At 49.9% G+C, this 19116-nt stretch overlaps 2 long non-coding RNA genes across 2 annotated transcripts in view; one reads left to right on the forward strand and one right to left on the reverse strand.

Moving 5' to 3' along the window:
- Nucleotides 1-5328, reverse strand: part of LOC135363082 (uncharacterized) — a 44588-nt gene extending 39260 nt beyond the window's left edge. The window contains exon 1 of the long non-coding RNA XR_010408803.1: nucleotides 5122-5328. This is a non-coding gene — a long non-coding RNA (uncharacterized LOC135363082). The remainder of the gene's footprint in view (nucleotides 1-5121) is intronic.
- Nucleotides 5329-5609: 281 nt separating this feature from the next.
- On the forward strand, nucleotides 5610-17214 carry LOC135363075 (uncharacterized). The gene is made up of 3 exons (XR_010408797.1): nucleotides 5610-6546; nucleotides 6798-7309; nucleotides 14428-17214. It is a non-coding gene; the product is annotated as an uncharacterized LOC135363075 (long non-coding RNA).
- Nucleotides 17215-19116: the final 1902 nt, after the last annotated feature.

Raw genomic sequence — 19116 nt, forward strand, 5'->3', positions numbered from 1 at the left:
GTCCGCAGCCTCGCTCGGCATTGTCTGCGCTCCCAGGGCCCGGCACAGGGCCATCCCGACACCCGGCTGTCTGCAGGACCCCCCTGGCGGACCCGTGCTGCACCCTGAAGGGCCTGCAGGGCCAGACTCCAAACTGCACACGTCTGAGCACCAGGAAGCTGAGGAGCGGTTAGAGACAGAGCTGCTGGAGAGGCCGGGGCGGGGCGGGTGTCCCATACTGGCCCCGGTCACTGCTCCACCGTCCTCCTCCGTGCTGCACGCAGGCAGGGCTGGCCCAGGGCAGTCTGGGGAACAGAGAAACAGACGTAGGCTCCCAGGGCACTTTGACTCGTTCCCACCCATGACCTCCGACCATGTCTTCACAGCCCTCGGGGAATGGAATACTTGCCCCTGCTCTCAGTTTAAAAAAAAAAAAAAGTTTAATCAAAATCATCAGGGATTTATTTATTTTAATCATTTCTGTCCTCACTTAAGATTAACCCATAAGAGTCTAGACTTGCTACATTAGACAAATGTGTAAAAGAGAAAAAACATGATTCACATCAAGTTCATCTTTCAAAATGTTTCCAGACCAGCTAAAAAGGCATTTAGTAACATCAAACAGGACCACCAAGAAACAAACAAGCAAGAGGAACTGTGTGCATAGCAAACCACCCCCACCCCCACCCCCGGTGCTTCCAAGGCGCTGGCACAGTAAGACCAACTCCACTTACAGACGGAGCCCAGAGAGACCCGCTCGCACAGGACACAAAGACCCACCCGAGAGACTCCCGGGCTCCTCGCAACACGGGAAGAGAGGAATAAAAAGGCACTCCGTCCAAACAGCCACTTCAAAAATACAAGCAAGGAAACAAACAGGTTTCTGAAAACACAAGAGCAAGCTGGTCAGGGCAGCAGATCCGAGCTTCCGGAAAAAGAGGCAGGGCCTCCACCTGGTTCCTGGACCCAAGGAGACATGAGGAAGAGCCCTCCCAGTGCTGTTCCAGTCCTTCGGGACTAAATGCACTTTGCAGAGGTGGGCGGTGAGGGGCCAGCCCACCCGGGAAGACGGAAGCAGGTGCCCTGTCCACATTCAAGGGCAAGACTCTGCAGGGTCAGGTGCGGACCTCTCTCACCCGGACCCACAACCCTTCCCATCCAACATCCCTCCCGCACATTCCTCCAACCTTCCTCCTCCCACTTCAGGGTTTTTCTGTGGCTGCTCTAACGGTCCTCCACACACAGCCTGAAACGCACTTATTATCTTAAAGTCTGGAGGTCAGAGTCCAAGGCAGTTCTCACGGGACTAAAGTGTAGGTGTTGGCCACTGCACTCATTTCTGGACGCTCTGGGGAGAGTCCACGTCCTGCTCATGCAGGCTGTTGGCAGAATCCAGTTCCCTGCGGTTGTAGGACCGAGGTTCCCGCCGGCTGCAAGCAGAAGGTCACTCCAAATGCTGGAGGCCACCGCACCCCCCGGCTCATGGCCCCCGCCTCCACTTTCAGAGCCAGCGACAAGACAAGCGTCCATCTGCTGTTGATTCTGACCACTTTTAAGCGCTCACTCCATTCTACTGGACCCACCAGGCCACCCAGGAAAAGGTACCACCTCAGGGTCAGCAGATCTGCACCTTCCACTCTTTGGCCATGTGGTCTGGTTCCAGGTTCCAGGGATAAGGATGCAGACATCTTTGGGGTTCATCATTCTGCAACCACGCCCCATCCCTCAGGCCAGAACCCTGGTGATCGCCACCCTTCAGTGCTTCATGGCGGCCCTTTTCTATGGCCTTCCGAGCCCTGCCCACCTCCCACCCCTCTTCTCACAAGGCTCCCCTCCTGCCGTCCTCCTCCCCAGCCCCAGGGTCCCCGCAGCACCCTTCCCCTGCCAGGAGTGCTCTGACGCCCACCCTGCATCTCCGCATCTGTGCATCTCTGTGGGCTGGCTCCCTCTCCACCTAGAGGTCTCAGGTCAGGCATGACCTCTTCTGGAAGGGCATGGCCTTCCATTGACGCAGGGTCCTGTGCTTCTGCCAACGCCCCCAATGATGACCTTCGAAGAACATACCAATGTGCTTACCGTCTCCCTCACCCCAGCAGCCTCTGAGAGCCACATCTCTTGGCTCAGCATTCAGCACGGGACCTGGCACACAGAATGCGTTCTGAACGAATGAACTGTCCCCCCAACAAGTCCTCCCCTCAGCTGATGAGTGATGGCGGCCTGTTACAGTGACGGTGGAGCTGATGTCTCACCGGCTCGGAGACTCCTCGGGCTGTGGCCGCTGGAAGCTGAAAGCTGTCGGAGCCACAACACCGTGAGCTGTCTTCTCCTCCAGCTCCACCCCAAGCACCCACAGCCTTGCCGATTCAGTCTGGGCCCTTCCTGCCTCCATCCCGCTCACAAAGGTCGCCCTCCACAGGCCCCACCGCCCGCACGGCCTCCTGTGCACAGCGCTCGCGGCCCCGGCGGACCCACGCCGGAGGGCCGTCTGCGCTCGCACCGCGGTGGGCGGTGACTTCGTCCTGCCACTGACAGCTAAGTGTGGCAAGAGTGCCACCCACAACTGCAGAGGGCAGCCGCCCCTCGGAGCCAAGTGGGTCGCTGGCCCAAGAGAGAACCAGCCCCAGAGAGTCACAGACTGAACACGTCCTGATCCCCACCACCCGCCCTCTGATTCTTGCAACACCACCGTCCTCTCTCACCCGGACGTTCACCACAGCCTCCGAACTGGTCTCCCTGCGTCCGTCCTTCCCTCCCAGCCCCTAACCTGCCATCCACCCAGAGGCCAAAGGGATCCTGCCTCACCTCTGCCAAGACCATCCAAAGCGCTCCCCCATCAGAGTAAGAGACAGGAAGCCCACGTCTTTCCACTGTGACCACGAGGCCCGCCCCCACCAGCTTCCGGACCTCGTGCCCCAGGACTCTCCCCCTACTCCCTTGGCTCCAGGCACCAGGCCCCCCGCTCTTCTCGAGCACACCGCTGTCGCTCCCAACCGGGGGCTTTCCACTGGCCCTCTGCCCAGACCACTGTCCTCCCAGCCACCCAGGGGGCCTGTTCGCTCCCCTCCTGTGAGTCCTGCTCAAATGTTACCTCCTCTGTGAGACCTTCTCTGGCCACCTTATCACCGGGAAACCCTCCCCACTCCACACGCCTCCCAATCCCAATTCTCTGCTTGAGGTTTCAATAACAGGATAACAGTTCCCACCTTCTCAGGGGTAACTCTCTTCTTAACTTAGTCATGGTCTCTATTCTCTGCCCCTCCAGCTCCGCTGTAAGCTCTGAGACAGCACTGGTTCTGATCTGTTTTGTTCACTGGTGTATCTCTAGCCCCTGGAACTGTTACTGGCACCAAGAGTTGGTTAAACAAATATCTACTGAATGAATGAATTTTCAAACTCTCAAAGCTCCTCCAAGAGGCCCTCTCTCGTGCTCATCAAAGAGAATCGGACCAGACCGAACAAATATGTGCCTGGAGATCTCAGCCACTTAGGTCTCATCCAGCTTCAGCAGGTTACACTGGCAGAAACTGATGGCCCCAGGGGTGACATGACCTGGTGAAAGTCACACAGAGATTAATAGAAAAAAAAAGGCTGAAACCCAGACCACAGAACCAAGTCAGAGGTGCTTCCACCACATCACACATCCTGCTTCATCCAGAAGTTTCTAAGAAAGCCCCAGCCAAATAGACAACCTAAGGACCAGCATGAATAGAGGAGGGGGGGCTACTGGCAAGACCACCTCTCATGCAGTGTGAGACCCTGGCCAAATCACCTACTAGAGATACACCAGTGACACAGTTTCTTTGGTAAGACTCCATAATTTAAAAGATGATGGCAGGGCGCCTGGGTGGCTCAGTCGGTTGGGCGACTGCCTTCGGCTCGGGTCACAATCCTGGAGTCCCGGGATCGAGTCCCGCATCGGGCTCCCTGCTCGGCGGGGGGTCTGCTTCTCCCTCTGACCCTCCCCCTTCTCATGCTCTCTCTCTCTTAAATAAATAAAATCATGGGGCGCCTGGGTGGCTCAGTTGGTTGGGCGACTGCCTTCGGCTCGGGTCACGATCCTGGAGTCCCGGGATCGAGTCCTGCATCGGGCTCCCTGCTCGGCGGGGGGTCTGCTTCTCCCTCTGGCCCTCCCCCCTCTCATGTGCTCTCTCTTTCTCTCTCAAATACATAAATAAAATCTTTAAAAAAGAAAAAGTAATCTTGACATCCGTTTCTCTCTAATCTAAGTTCGCCAGGCACTGTCCACGCACTGTCTTCACCTTCCCCGGGGCGCGGGCCGGGGATCAGCCGCACGCTGATCAGGACTTTGGAGCCGAACAGCTTCCAGGGTGCACCCGGGTCATTGCACGCACTTCATTTTTTGTTTAATTTCTTTTTCTTAATTCGCTTCCTGCTGCGGACTCAAGAAAGGAGTTGGTTTTGCGGCCGGAAGGTGGGGTACGTGGAAATTCACAGGGAGGCTCAAATCTACCGGAGCGAGTCCTCGAGCTCGAGGCCAAACGCAGCCGAGCGCAGGAGGGACAAGAAGGCCATTCAAGAGGGTCCCACCACCGCGCCCCCCCGGAGAGGCGATCGCCCGGCAAGCGCAGCCGAGCGCGGGAGGGACAAGAAGGCCATTCAAGGGGGTCCCACCGCCGCGCCCCCCCGGAGAGGCGATCGCCCGGCAAGCGCAGCCGAGCGCGGGAGGGACAAGAAAGCCATTCAAGGGAGTCCCACCGCCGCGCCCCCCGGAGAGGCGATCGCCCGGCAAGCGCAGCCCGCGCGGCCAGCGGGCCAGGTCCGCACTCCCCGAACCCTTCGCAGCGCGACCCGAGTCGGTCCCCTTCGGCTTCCCAGGGCGCCCGGGATGTCACCGAGGAGAGCCTGCCGAGGAGTGTCACCGAGGAGAGCCTGCGGCCTCGGAAAGCCTCGCGACCAGCTGCTCCTCCTCCCTTCAAGCCTCGGTCTGCGCGCAGCCCCCGTCACCGCCCAGACCCTGCGCTCGAGCCCCCCGGCCCCCCAACGTCCCTCTCGTCCCCAGCAGCCCTCTCGCAGCCCAGCTCACCCCTCCCCAGACCCCCGACTCCACCCGCAGCCCCGCGGGCCCACGCGCCCGCCCGACCTCTGAGCCCTGACACCGACCGGCCTCCCCGTCACACCCACCTGCCCGAGACTTCGCCGTTGCTGCGCCTCCAGAACCGCTTCCGGGCCCCGTCGCCGGCCACGGCCCCTCCTCCTCCCTCAGGCCCGCGGCCCGACACCTCGAGCGCGGCCGGCCAGGCCCGGGGGCCCTTTCCTGCACCCCGAGTGGCCCCTCAGCGGCCCCCGGACGCCCGAGCCCAGCGCCCAGAGGCTCTTCCGCCTGCTCCCGGAAGTCCCGCCTCCGCGCGCCCGGAAGTCCCGCCTCCGCCCCGGCGCGCCGGACGCAAGGCGCGGGCGTGACGGCATTCAAGGGCGACGCCGGGGAGGGAGTGTGGCGGCTGCCGTGCGGGCGGCGGGGGTCCGTGTGGTGGCGGCTGGCTGGGGCCCCCGTCCGGCTCTGTGCTCTGCCGCCGGGCGAGGCGGCGGGAGGGTCCGGGGCGCGCGGAGGCAGCGAGGGGCAGCGGGGTCGGCGGAGCGGGGGGGGGGGGGGTGCCTGGGGGTCGCGGAACCCGGCGCAGGAAGCCCCCGGCAGGGTTTTCGAAGAGTCGGCGCGAAGCGGAGCGGAGGGAGAGTCCGTCTACACTGGTGGGGCGCCGGGCGGCTCAGTCGGCCCGCCATCTGCCTTGGACTCAGGTCATGACCCCAGAGCCCAGAGGCTCTTCCGCTTGCTCCCGGAAGTCCCGCCTCCGCGCGCCCGGAAGTCCCGCCTCCGCCCAGGCGCGCCGGACGCAAGGCGCGGGCGTGACGGCATTCAAGGGCGACGCCGGGGAGGGGTGTGGTGGCTGCGGTGCGGGCGGCTGGCTGGGGCCCCGTCCGGCTCTGTGCTCTGCCGCCGGGCGAGGCGGCGGGAGGGCCCGGGGCGCGCGGAGGCAGCGAGGGGCAGCGGGGTCGGCGGAGCGGGGGGGGGGGGGCGCCTGGGGGTCGCGGAACCCGGCGCAGGAAGCCCCCGGCAGGGTTTTCGAAGAGTCGGCACGAAGCGGAGCGGAGGGAGAGTCCGTCTACACGGGTAGGGCGCCGGGCGGCTCCCTCGGCCCGCCGTCTGCCGTGGACTCGGGTCGTGACCCCAGGGCCCTGGGCTCGAGCCCCGCGTCGGGCCCCCCGCTCGGCGGGGAGACTCTGCTTCCCCCTCCGCCTGCCCCTTCCCGGCTGGTGCCCTCGCTCGCTCGAGAGCTCGCTCGAGTGAATGAAATCTTTGAAAAGAGCGAGTCTGCGTTGGTTACGTGGTGAAATGACAGCTGCTGAGGTTATGTTTCGGTGTTTCGGTGTTTGCTTCTTTTAACTCGACGTAGCCAACGAAGATGTGGGGTGACGTGCGTGACTGGCGCTGGATTTCTCTTGGTCGCGGACCCGGACCGAGAAGCCAGGTCCTGGCCTTTCCCGACTGCAGGACAGTCCGCGGACGCACCTCCGCCAGTTCTCTCGTGAGACAAGAATTGGGCTCCATGTGTAAGTGTGCCCGTGCCCCTCGCTTACTGATGGGTAGCACTGATGGAGTTCTTGCCACACGCAAGATCTGCGCCGGGTTCTTTACATGCAGTACGGCAGCCGTATGCCCACCACCCCCAAAGGCTGCCCCTCCCGGAAGAGCAGAATGGCTCGCTCACCTCGCGGACACCGAATTTTATGCCCTTTCCACAGGTCCTTGCTCCCACCCTGCAACATTTACCTGACTGTTTTTATGATCTCTGTGTCCACAGGTAGCTTGTGAGATCCTGCTCAGTGGGGCCGAGGTCTTCTGCCTCTGCAAGTGTGTGTTGGATGAATGACAACCATGGGAACTCTCCAGGGACCCCCTTTTGTCACCATAGAAACTCCAGGAAACTTCTCTTTGGTGTGATCTTAATGGATCCTTGGTGATCCCCAGCTGACATACCCTCACTAGATCCTCAGGGCTCCTTCGTTGCATAGCCTGATGAGCTCTTCCGGGATCCTGTCCTTACATGACCTCAGGGAATCTCCAGAGATCTTCCAATAAAGTTTCAGTGGATCCGCAGGGACTCCCTCCTGACACAACCTCAGGCAGTCTCCTGGGATTGTCTCCTAGTGGAGCTCAGGAAGGCCCCAGGGACCTCTTCCCAATATACAGCCCCGAGGCCTCAGAAAGCCTCTCAGAGACTGGCTCCTAACAGCCTCCGGGTCCCCTGTGGACATCACTGGGGACCTCAGGGGTTCTGTGCAGCTCTTCTGGCTCATTGCAAGAATCAGCGAGGTGACGGAGCAAGATGGCGGAGGAGTAGGAGACCTGGATTTCGTCTCCTCTCAGGAATTCAGCTGGATAGGGACCAAACCATTCTGAACACCTACAAACCCAACAGGAGATCGAAGAAAGGAAGAGCAACAACTCTCTGAACAGAAAAGCGACCACTTTCTGGAAGGTAGGACGTGCGGAGAAGTGAATCTGCGGCGATATTCGGGAGGATAGACGGCGGGGGAGGGGCCTCCGTCGGCCGCTTCTGGCAAGTGATAGAGCCGCGGAGCACAAAACCGGAACTTTTATAAGTCTGCTCCGCTGAGGGACGTCACTCTGGTGGCTAAGCGGGGGGTGGAACCCTCCGGGAGAGTGTGGTCTCAGGACCCTCGGGGTCACAGAAAGACCGGGGGTGCCTGAGTGCAGCAGAGCTCCCAGGGATCGGAGCAGGGAAGCCAGCTGCAGAGGTGGAGCCCAGGCGCAGGCTCTCAGCTCGGGGTGGCCATAAACCGCGATCCGCGGCCCAGTCGAGCCCCTGCTCCTCCAGCAGGGACCCAACAAGCGGCAGATCCGGGGTAACTCCCCTTCCTCCCCTGGGAGGAGCGGCGCAGGAGCGCACCGCAGGGATCTGCTGGGTTTGGAGACTCCACACACGGTCGGGTGCCAGAGAGAGAAACGCGCGGTCGCAGGCCCGGTGAGCACGGAGTGCGGCGGAGACCGGGGAGACGGGAGTGACTGACGGCTTTTCTCTGGGGGCTCACTGAGGAGCGGGGCCCCGAGTTCTCGGCTCCTCTGGGGCGGAGATTGGGAGGCCGCCATTTTCACTCTCCGCCCCCAAAGCTGTACGGAAAGCTCGCAGGGAACAAAAGCCCCGGAGAGCAAACCCGAGCAGATTACTTAGCCGGGAGGGGGCAAGGGCGGGGCAATTCCGCCTCCGGCAGAGACATTTGGAAACCACGGCAACAGGCCCCTCCCCAGAAGATCAGTGAGAACAGCCAGCCAAGACCAAGTTTACCGATCAATGAGAACGGCAGAACTCCGGCGCTAGGGGACTACTGCACATAGAATTCACGGCTTTTTTACCATGATTCTTTAGTCTTTTAAAGTCAATTTTTTTTAACTGTCTTTTTGTCTTATTATATCTTTTTGAATTTTTCTTTTTCCCTTTTTCTACCAACATCTTATCAATCCCTTTTTAAAAAACAACAAAAAAAAAACTTTATTTTTCATTTTTAGAGTCATATTCTATCCCTTCATAGTAGTTACCCATATTTTTGGCTTATATATATAAGTTGTTCTCTCTTTAAAATTTTGAGATAGTTTCTTCTAACAGATTAAAATATACCCTAAATCTCTAGTATATGGTGCTTTCTATTCCCTTGCCTGATCACATCCTCTCCCTTTTTTTTTCTCTTTTTGTTTTTTCTTTTTTTAAATCCTCTTCTTTCTTTTTTCAAACAACTTCTTATCAATTCCTTTTATAACATTTTTATAATTTCCATTTTTACAATCATATTCCATCCCTTCATCATATCAACCCTTATTTTTGTACATATATAAGTTTTTCTTTCTTTAAAATTTTGGGAGGCACTTTCTTCTAAAAGACCAAAATACACCCCAAATCTAGTGTGTGGCACTGATCTATATACCATATAGATCATATTTGATCATATTCTGATTTTCCTTTTGTTGTTGTTGTTTCGTTTTGTTTGTTTTTGTTTTTATCTTTATCTTTTTTTTTTTTCTTTTTCTTTTTTCTCTCTTTCCCTTTCTTATCCCACTGCTTTAGGTCTTTTCTGATTTGTTTAGAGTATATTTTCTGGGGACGTGGTTATTCTGCTAGCATTTTGTTCTCTCATTAATCTATTCTCCTCTGCACAAAATGACAAGATGGAAAAAATCACCGCAACAAAAAGAACAAGAGGTAGTACCGACTGCCAGGGACCTACTCAATACGGACATTAGTACGATGTCAGATCTAGAGTTCAGAATCATCACTTTAAAGATACTAGCTGGGCTTGAAAAAATATGGAAGTTATTAGAGAAACGCTTTCTGGAGAAGTAAAAGAGCTAAAATCCAACCAAGTAGAAATTAAAAAGGCTATTAATGAGGTGCAATCAAAAATGGGGGCACTAACTGCTAGAATAAATGATGCAGAAGAGAGAATCAGTAATATAGAAGATGAAATGATGGAAAATAAAGAAGCTGAGAAAAAGAGAGATAAACAACTACTGGATCACGAGGGCAGAATTCGAGAGATAAATGATACCATAAGACGAAACAACATTAGAATAATTGGGATCCCAGAAGAAGAAGAAAGAGAGAGAGGGGCAGAAGGTATAATGGAGCAAATTATAGCAGAGAACTTCCCTAATTTGGGGAAAGAAACAGGCATGAAAATCCAGGAAGCACAGAGAACCCCTCTCAAAATCAATAAAAATAGGTCAACTCCCCGACATCTAATAGTAAAACTTACGAGTCTCATAGACAAAGAGAAAATCCTGAAAGCAGCTCGGGAGAAGAGATATGTAACCTACAATGGTAGAAACATTAGATTGGCAACAGACCTATCCACAGAGACCTGGCAGGCCAGAAAGGACTGGCAGGATATATTCAGAGCACTAAATGAGAAAAATACGCAGCCAAGAATACTCTATCCAGCTAGGCTGTCATTGAAAATTGAAGGAGAGATAAAAAGCTTCCAGGACAAACAAAAACTAAAGGAATTTGCAAACACAAAACCATCCCTACAGGAAATCTTGAAAGGGGTCCTCTAAGCAAAGAGAGACCCTAAAAGCAACATAGACCAGAAAGGAACACAGACAATATATGGTAACAGTCACCTTACAGGCAATACAATGGCACTAAATTACTATCTTTCAATAGTTACCCTGAATGTAAATGGGATAAACGCCCCAATCAAAAGACACAGGCTAACAGACTGGATTCAAAAACAAGACCCATAGATATGCTGTCTGCAAGAGACTCATTTTAGAACCAAAGACACCCCCAGATTGAAAGTGAGGGGGTGGAAAACCATTTACCATGCTAATGGACACCAAAAGAAAGCTGGGGTGGCAATCCTTAGATCAGACAAATTAGATTATAAATCAAAGACTGTAATAAGAGATGAGGAAGGACACTATATCATACTTAAAGGATCTATCCAACAAGAAGATCTAACAATTGTAAATATCTATGCCCCTAACATGGGAGCAGCCAATTACATAAGGCAATTAATAACAAAAGCAAAGAAACACATCGACAACAATACAATAATAGTGGGGGACTTTAACACCCCCCTCACTGAAATGGACAGATCGTGTAAGCAAAAGATCAACAAGGAAATAAAGACTTTAAATGACACACTGGACCAAATGGACTTCACAGACATATTCAGAACATTCCACCCCAAAGCAACGGAATACACATTCTTCTCTAGTGCCCATGGAACATTCTCCAGAATAGATCACATCCTAGGTCATAAATCAGGTCTCAACCGGTACCAAAAGATTGGGATCATTCCCTGCCTATTTTCAGACCACAATGCTTTGAAACTAGAACTCAATCACAAGAGGAAAGTCGGAAAGAACTCAAATACATGGAGGCTAAGGAGCATCCTACTGAAGAATGAATGGGTCAACCAGGAAATTAAAGAAGAATTTAAAAAAATACATGGAAACCAATGAAAATGAAAACACAACTGTTCAAAATCTTTGGGATGCAGCAAAGGCAGTCCTAAGAGGAAAGTATATAGCAAAGAAGCCTTTCTCAAGAAACAAGAAAGGTCTCAAGTACACAACCTAACCCTACACCTAAAGGAGCTGGAGAAAGAACAGCAAATAAAGCCTAAACCCAGCAGGAGAAGAGAAATCATAAAGATCAGAGCAGAAATCAATGAAATAGAAACCAAAAGAACAGTAGAACAGATCAACGAAACTAGGAGCTGGTTCTTTGAAAGAATTAACAAGATTGATAAACCCCTGGCCAGACTTATCAAAAAGAGAAGAGAAATGACCCAAATCAACAAAATCATGAATGAAAGAGGAGAGATCACAACCAACACCAAAGAAATACAAACAATTATAAGAACATATTATGAGCAACTCTATGGCAGCAAATTAGATAACCTGGAAGAGATGGATGCATTCCTAGAGATGTATCAACTACCAAAACTGAACCAGGAAGAAATAGAAAACCTGAACAGACCTATAACCACTAAGGAAATGGAAGCAGTCATCAAAAATCTCCCAAAAAACAAAAGCCCAGGGCCAGATGGCTTCCCAGGGGAATTCTACCAAACATTTCAAGAAGAATTAATACCTATTCTTCTGAAACTGTTCCAAAAAATAGAAACGGAAGAAAAACTTCCAAACTCATTTTATGAGGCCAGCATTACCTTGATCCCCAAACCAGACAAAGACCCCATCAAAAAGGAGAATTACAGACCAATATCCCTGATGAACATGGATGCAAAAATTCTCACCAAAATACTAGCCAATAGGATCCAACAGTATATTAAAAGGATTATTCACCATGACCAAGTGGGATTTATCCCTGGGCTGCAAGGTTGGTTCAACATCCGCAAATCAATCAATGTGATACAATACATTAACAAAAGAAAGAACAAGAATCATAGGATCCTCTCAATAGATGCAGAAAAAGCTGACAAAGTACAGCATCCTTTCTTGATCAAAACTCTTCAGAGTATAGGGATAGAGGGTACATACCTCAATATCATAAAAGCCATCTATGAAAAACCTACAGCAAATATTATTCTCAATGGGGAAAAACTGAGAGCTTTCCCCCTAAGGTCAGGAACGCGGCAGGGATGTCTACTATCACCACTCCTATTCAACATAGTATTGAAAGTCCTAGCCACAGCAATCAGACAACAAAAAGAAATCAAAGGCATCCAAATTGGCAAAGAAGAAGTCAAACTCTCACTCTTTGCAGATGATATGATACTTTATGTGGAAAACCCAAAAGACTCCACCCCAAAACTGCTAGAACTCATACAGGAATTCAGTAAAGTGGCAGGATATAAAATCAATACACAGAAGTCAGTGGCTTTCCTATACACCAACAACAAGACAGAAGAAAGCGAAATTAAGGAATCCATCCCATTTACAATTGCACCCAAAACCATAAGATACGTAGGAATAAATCTAACCAAAGACACAAAGGATCTATACTCAGAAAACTATAAAATACTCATGAAAGAATTTGAGGAAGACACAAAGAAATGGAAAAACGTTCCATGCTCATGGATTGGAAGAACAAATATTGTGAAGATGTCAATGCTACCTAGAGCAATCTACACATTCAATGCAATCCCCATCAAAATACCATCCACCTTTTTCAAAGAAATGGAACAAATAATCCTAAAATTTGTATGGAACCAGAAAAGACCCCGCATAGCCAGAGGAATATTGAAAAAGAAAAGCAAAGCCGGCGGCATCACAATTCCGGACTTCCAGCTGTATTACAAAGCTGTCATCATCAAGACGGCATGGTACTGGCACAAAAACAGACACATAGATCAATGGAACAGAATAGAGAGCCCAGAAATGGACCCTCAACTCTATGGTCAACTAATCTTCGACAAAGCAGGAAAGACTATCCAGTGGAACAAAGACAGTCTCTTCAACAAATGGTGTTGGGAAAATTGGATAGCCACATGCAGAAGAATGAAACTGGACCATTTCCTTACACCACGCACAAAAATAGACTCCAAATTGTTGAAAGACCTCAATGTAAGACAGGAGTCCATCAAAATCCTAAAGGAGAACACAGGCATCAACGTCTTTGACCTCAGCCGAAGCAACTTCTTCCTAGAAACATCGCCAAAGGCAAGGGAAGCAAGGGCAAAAATGAACTATTGGGACTTCATCAAGATAAAAAGCTTTTGCAAAGCAAAGGAAACAGTCAACAAAACCAAAAGACAACCGACAGAATGGGAGAAGATATTTGCAAATGACATATCAGATAAAGGGCTAGTATCCAAAATCTATAAAGAACTCATCAAACTCAACACCCAAAGAACAAAGAATCCAATCAAGAAATGGGCAGAAGACATGAACAGACATTTTTCCAAAGAAGACATCCAAATGGCCAACAGACACATGAAAAAGTGCTCAATATCGCTCGGCATCAGGGAAATCCAAATCAAAACCTCAATGAGATACCACCTCACACCAGTCAGAATGGCTAAAATTAACAAGTCAGGAAACGACAGATGTTGGCGGGGATGCGGAGAAAGGGGAACCCTCCTACACTGTTTGTGGGAATGCAAGCTGGTGCAGCCACTCTGGAAAACTGTATGGAGATTCCTCAAAAAGTTGAAAATAGAGCTACCATATGATCCAGCAATTGCACTACTGGGTATTTACCCCAAAGATACAAAAGTAGGGAACCGAAGGGGTACGTGCACCCCGATGTTTATAGCAGCAATGTCCACAATAGCCAAACTGTGGAAAGAGCCAAGATGTCCATCGACAGATGAATGGATGAAGAAGATGTGGTATATATATACAATGGAATATTATGCAGCCATCAAAAGGAATGAGATCTTGCCATTTGCAACGACGTGGATGGAACTGGAGGGTATTATGTTGAGTGAAATAAGTCAAAAAGAGAAAGACATGTATCATATGATTTCACTGATATGAGGAATTCTTAATCGCAGGAATCAAACTGAGGGTTGTTGGAGTGGGGGATGGGGTGGGAGGGATGGGGTGACTGGGTGATAGACACTGGGGAGGGTATGTGCTCTGGTAAGCACTGTGAATTGTGCAAGACTGTTGAATCTCAGATCTGTACCTCTGAAACAAATAATGCAATATATGTTAAGAAAAAAAAAAAAGAAGAAGGTAGCAGGAGGGGAAGAATGAAGCGGGGGAAATCGGAGGGGTAGACAAACCATGAGAGACGATGGACTTTGAAAAACAAAGAGGGTTCTAGAGGGGAGGTGGGTGGGAGGATGGGTTAGCCTGGTGGTGGGTATTGAGGAGGGCACATTCTGCATGGAGCACTGGGTGTTGTGCACAAACAATGAATCATGGAACACTTCATCTAAAACTAATGATGTAATGTATGGGGATTAATATAAGAATAAAAAAAAATAATAATCAGCGAGGTGACAGCAGGACCGAAGATGATGGAAGTAGAGTTCACAGAGAAAAAATGGACAGTAGTTAGTGACTGGCTGGATGCAATTATAGCATCTTAGATCGGTTGTCCCTATAGCTTGAGGATGCTTTCCTGCCTCAGGTCTCCTGGGGGAAGGAGCAAGACTGACACCAAGATTGATGAAGGCTTCAGGACCCACTGAGCAAAGAGTTAGTAGTGCCAATCAGAAACAGGAGAGCAAGGGGTCAGCCTGTTTGCAGCCTACGTTTATGATTGGTTTAGGATGACGTGGGTCAAGGTCACGGATGTAAGACCTCAGCCAAGCACGAGGTTAGAGGACAGATTAGTGTCCAGACAAGGAGATGGGAGGATCTGCCAGGGCAAAGTCACAGGAATAGGTCAGCAAACATAATCAAAACACAAAGCCAAGAAGAAACAATCCCCAGAAATAGATTTTGGCTGGGGAGCTTGGTAAGGATAGGATGTAAAAGGAGCGTTTGGTAGAAGGCCAGGTGTACAAACTGAGTATAACATATGTACAGTCTAGGAATGGGATCTCTGCAGGCATCAAACAGGACAGATGCATGAACCAGAACGAATGAGTGGAGCACTTTGTATTTATTTGTGCAACAAATAATTTTAAAAAGATTTGTTTATTTATTTGAGAGAGGGGATGGGGGGTGGTGGCAGATGAGGAGGGAGAGGAAGAAGCCAACTCCCTGCTGAGCGCGCAGAGCCCACACAGGGCTCAAACCTATGACCCCGAGATAATGACCTGAACCAAAATCAAGAGTCAGAAGTTCAACAGACTAAACCACCCAGGCACCCCTGTGCAACAAATAATTTTTTTAAATTTATTTGAGAGAGAGAGAGAGCACGAGAGGGGGAGGGGGGAAAGGGAGAGGGAGAAGCAAACTCCCCGCTGAGCTGGTAGCCTGACGCAGGGCCCGATGCCAGTACCCCAGGATCATGACCTGAGCCAAAGGAAATGCTTAATGAGCTGCCCAGGTGCCCCAACAAACAAGAAGGTCACTTTCACTAAGATTTAAGCTAATGGAAATTAAATCCAAGGACATGCCATTTCACACATGACAGATGGGCTAAAACTTAAAAATCTGTCAATGCCAAAATCGACAAGGATGTGGATTTGTGAGCGGTGCAGAATGAACTGATTCACTGCTGGTGGGAGTATAAATTGATTTAGTGATTCTCAACAGCCATCTAGCAATTTCTAGTAGTTAAGGATGCATATACTCTACAACCCAGCAATTCCACCCTTGGTGTGTACCCTAGAGCAGCTTGCCCAAGTGTGCAAAGACAAGAACATTCACTGAAACATGCTGCTTTTGCTGGCAGCGGGGAAGGCCATCAAGTCATCTCTAGGAGAATTGGTAAATGATACATAGCTATCCAATAGGATGGTATATGGTAACAAAATGAATAAATTAGTTACATATATCAACACAAATGATTTTCACAAGGTTAAATGAAAAAAAAGTTGAATATGGATGCATGCACTGTTTAATTCCATTCTTTTTTTTTTTAAGATTTTATTTATTCATTTGACAGAGAGAGAGAGAGACACAACGAGAGAGGAAACACCAGCAGGGGGAGTGGGAGAGGGAGAAGCAGGCTTCCCGCGGAGCAGGGAGCCCGATGCGGGGCTCGATCGCAGGACCCTGGGATCATGACCTGAGCCGAAGGCAGATGCTTAACGACTGAGGCACCCAGGCGCCCCTAATTCCATTCTTTTAGAGTAAAAAAGAATGCTAAACACTAAATTCAGGAGAGTGGTTGCCTCTGGGTATTGGTGGGGACTTTGATCAGTAAGTAAGGAAGTCAAGGGGCTTCAGTTTTATGATTATGCTTTATTTCTGATGGCCGAGGGAATGTATGCTGCTGTTGTTATATTATTTATGACTTCTCCCATGTATAAAATGTTTGATTACGGAGCTCTTACTGCTGAGTCTGTGAGCACACTCTTGGAAAAGGATGAGACAATGAATGAGCAGCGTTCACTGAGAGGCGTGGAGGGGTCGGGACAATTGATAAGACCTGTGACTGTAGTTTAAGGCGAGCGGGCAAGATGGGACAAAAATGCAAGGAGTGGCTCCAGGGAGAGGGAGAATCACAGCTGCAGCAGGGAGACAAAAATGGAGCGCTGGGTAACAGGGGAGTCTTGGGCATGGCTGATCCTTGCGTGCAGGCAGCTTCTTGGGGAGGAGAGGTTGAACGGTGAGGGGCCACCTGGAGAGAGATCCTGAATTGAGACCAGAGGGTGGAGCCTTTGCACTGTGCACAAACCAGTCATTGCACGGCTGCCCCCTGGGAGGGGGGCCCTGCAGCTGCAGGCAGCTCCTCAGAGGGACTTCTCTGAGCCATCAGCAGCTAGCACTCCCGGCCACGGAGGAAATGAGAGCCTTTGTCCCAAGGAGCGCATCTGGGCAGCACACTGTAGCGCTGGCTGCAGTCCACCTTGGCACCACTCGGATCCAGGAGCGTCACAGGGGTCACCACTGGAAGAACATCTCTAGGATTCTGCTTGCTTCCTTTTGTGGAAATTTACAAGAGGAAGGTTGACCCGATCTTGGAGCCCCTCCTCCTGGGTGGGGGAAGGCATGTCACTGTGGTGTTGGCTTGCATTTCCTACGATCTCATGATGAAAATCGCCCCATGTGCTCACTGGGTCGTCTGACTATCTTCTTTGGAGAAATGTCTATTATTTTCAGTGGGGTTGTTTAGGTTCTTAAGTTGGAGGAGTTTTGTACACATTCTAGATGCAAGACTCCTATGAGATTTGCAAATATTTCCTAGCATTCTTTGGGTTTCTTTACATTCTCTTGAGATTACCCTTTCATTCACAAAAGTTTTTAGCAACGTTGAAGTCCAGTGTCTCTGTTTTCTCTGTTGTTGCTTGGGCTTCGGGTGCCATACAAGAGACACCATATTGCCAAATCCAAGGGAAGGAAGATCTGCCCCTAGGTGCTCTTAGCTTCCTTCTGAGTGTTAAGAATTTTCGCTCTTAAAGTTCATTCTTGGATCCATGTGGAGTTCATTTTTTATAGGGTGGAAGGGAATGCTCTGACTTCACTCCTTCGTATGTGGATATCCGGTTTCTCAACACCGTTTGTTGGAGACACTGTTTTTGCCTCATTGAATGATCTTGGTCTCCGTGTTCGAAAACAACTGACTGTACATGTATGTATTCCTTGATTCTCAGCAGTATCCCATTGATCCATATGTGTTGGTCTTCTCTGCTCATACCTTTCGGGAAATATTATAATCTCGTACAGAGTTTTTCCAATTCTTAGGATTATTTGCATAGAAGATCATGTCCTATATAAATAAACTTTTTCTTCTTCCTTTCCATTTGTGAGCTTTTAGTAACTAATCTTGTATAATTTCTCTGACCAAACTTCCATGACAATATTGAAATGAAGTGGTGGACATGGGCATCCTTGACTTTTTGGGGATTTTAAGGAGAAAACTCTCAGTCTTTCACCACAGAGAATGATATACATATGAGTTATTTTTCATAAATATCCTTTATCATAATTTTAAAGAATTATTTATTTATTTATTTATTTATTTATTTATTTATTTATTTATTTGAGAGCATGCAAACCCAAGAGTGGGGAGGGGCAGAGGGAGAGAATCTCCAAGCAGACTCCCGACTGAGTGCAGAGCCCTCCCTGCAGCTCAATCTGAAGACTCTTGAGATCATGACCTGAGCCCAAACCAAGAGTCGGACACTCAACCCACTGAGCCACCCAGGCACCTCTCCTTTATCACAATTTAACCTTCTATTTCTATTTTATTGAGAACACTTGTTATGAAAAGGTTTGGATTTTGTCAAAGCTTATCCTACAACAATTGACATGGTCATGTTTCTTCTGGATGTGGTCTAGGACACTGATTAGATACATTGAACAGCCTTTGCATTCCCGGTGTAAATCACACTTGGTCATGATGTAGAGTCCTGTCAATGTGCTGCTAGATTCTGTCTGCTAGAATTCTGTTGAGGATTTTTGCCTCGCGCTTCATAATGGATTTTGGCCTGCAACTGTCTTTTCTTGTAAGGTCTTTGTCAGTCTTTGGAATCGGGACAATGCTGGCATTCTAGGGTGACGTGGGAAGTGTTCCCACCTCTTGTACTTTTTTCAGACTTTCAGAAGGATTGGTATTCCGTCTTCTTTAAACGTGTGGGACAAATCACCAGGGAAAGCATCAGGTTCTGGACTTTTCATTCTTGGGAAGTTCTCATGACTGCTTCAGTCTATTTACTTATTAGAGGTCTGCTCAGGGTTTCCATTTCTTCTGGAGTCACTTTGGTAGTTTGTGTGCTTCTCAGAATGATCTGCTTCATCTCAGGGAGCCAATTGGTTGGTATAAAGTGGTTCCATTTTGTCTTTTTGTCAATTTTGTTAAGTCTGCAAACGAAAGAACTGTTCTTTTCACTGATTTTTCTCACGTGCTCTTCTCTTCCATGTATCTCTGCCCTAATCTTCATAGTTTCCTTTGCTCTACTAACGTTGATCTTCTCCTTCGACTGAACCAGAGGAACCTTCGAACTGTTCCAGATGCCAGCCAGCCAGAGGGCCATTGTCTAGGTCTGGGTTGTTGGGTAGAGAAGCAATACAGACTGCAGTGGATCAGGCTACCTCGGCAATTTCTACCTCACCTGGCATTCCAGGTC

Source organism: Mirounga angustirostris, unplaced genomic scaffold (genome assembly GCF_029215605.1).
Source record: "Mirounga angustirostris isolate CCGP_5_RB_7025 unplaced genomic scaffold, mMirAng1.0.hap1 SCAF_18, whole genome shotgun sequence".
In the NCBI taxonomy this organism is placed as follows: domain Eukaryota; kingdom Metazoa; phylum Chordata; class Mammalia; order Carnivora; family Phocidae; genus Mirounga; species Mirounga angustirostris.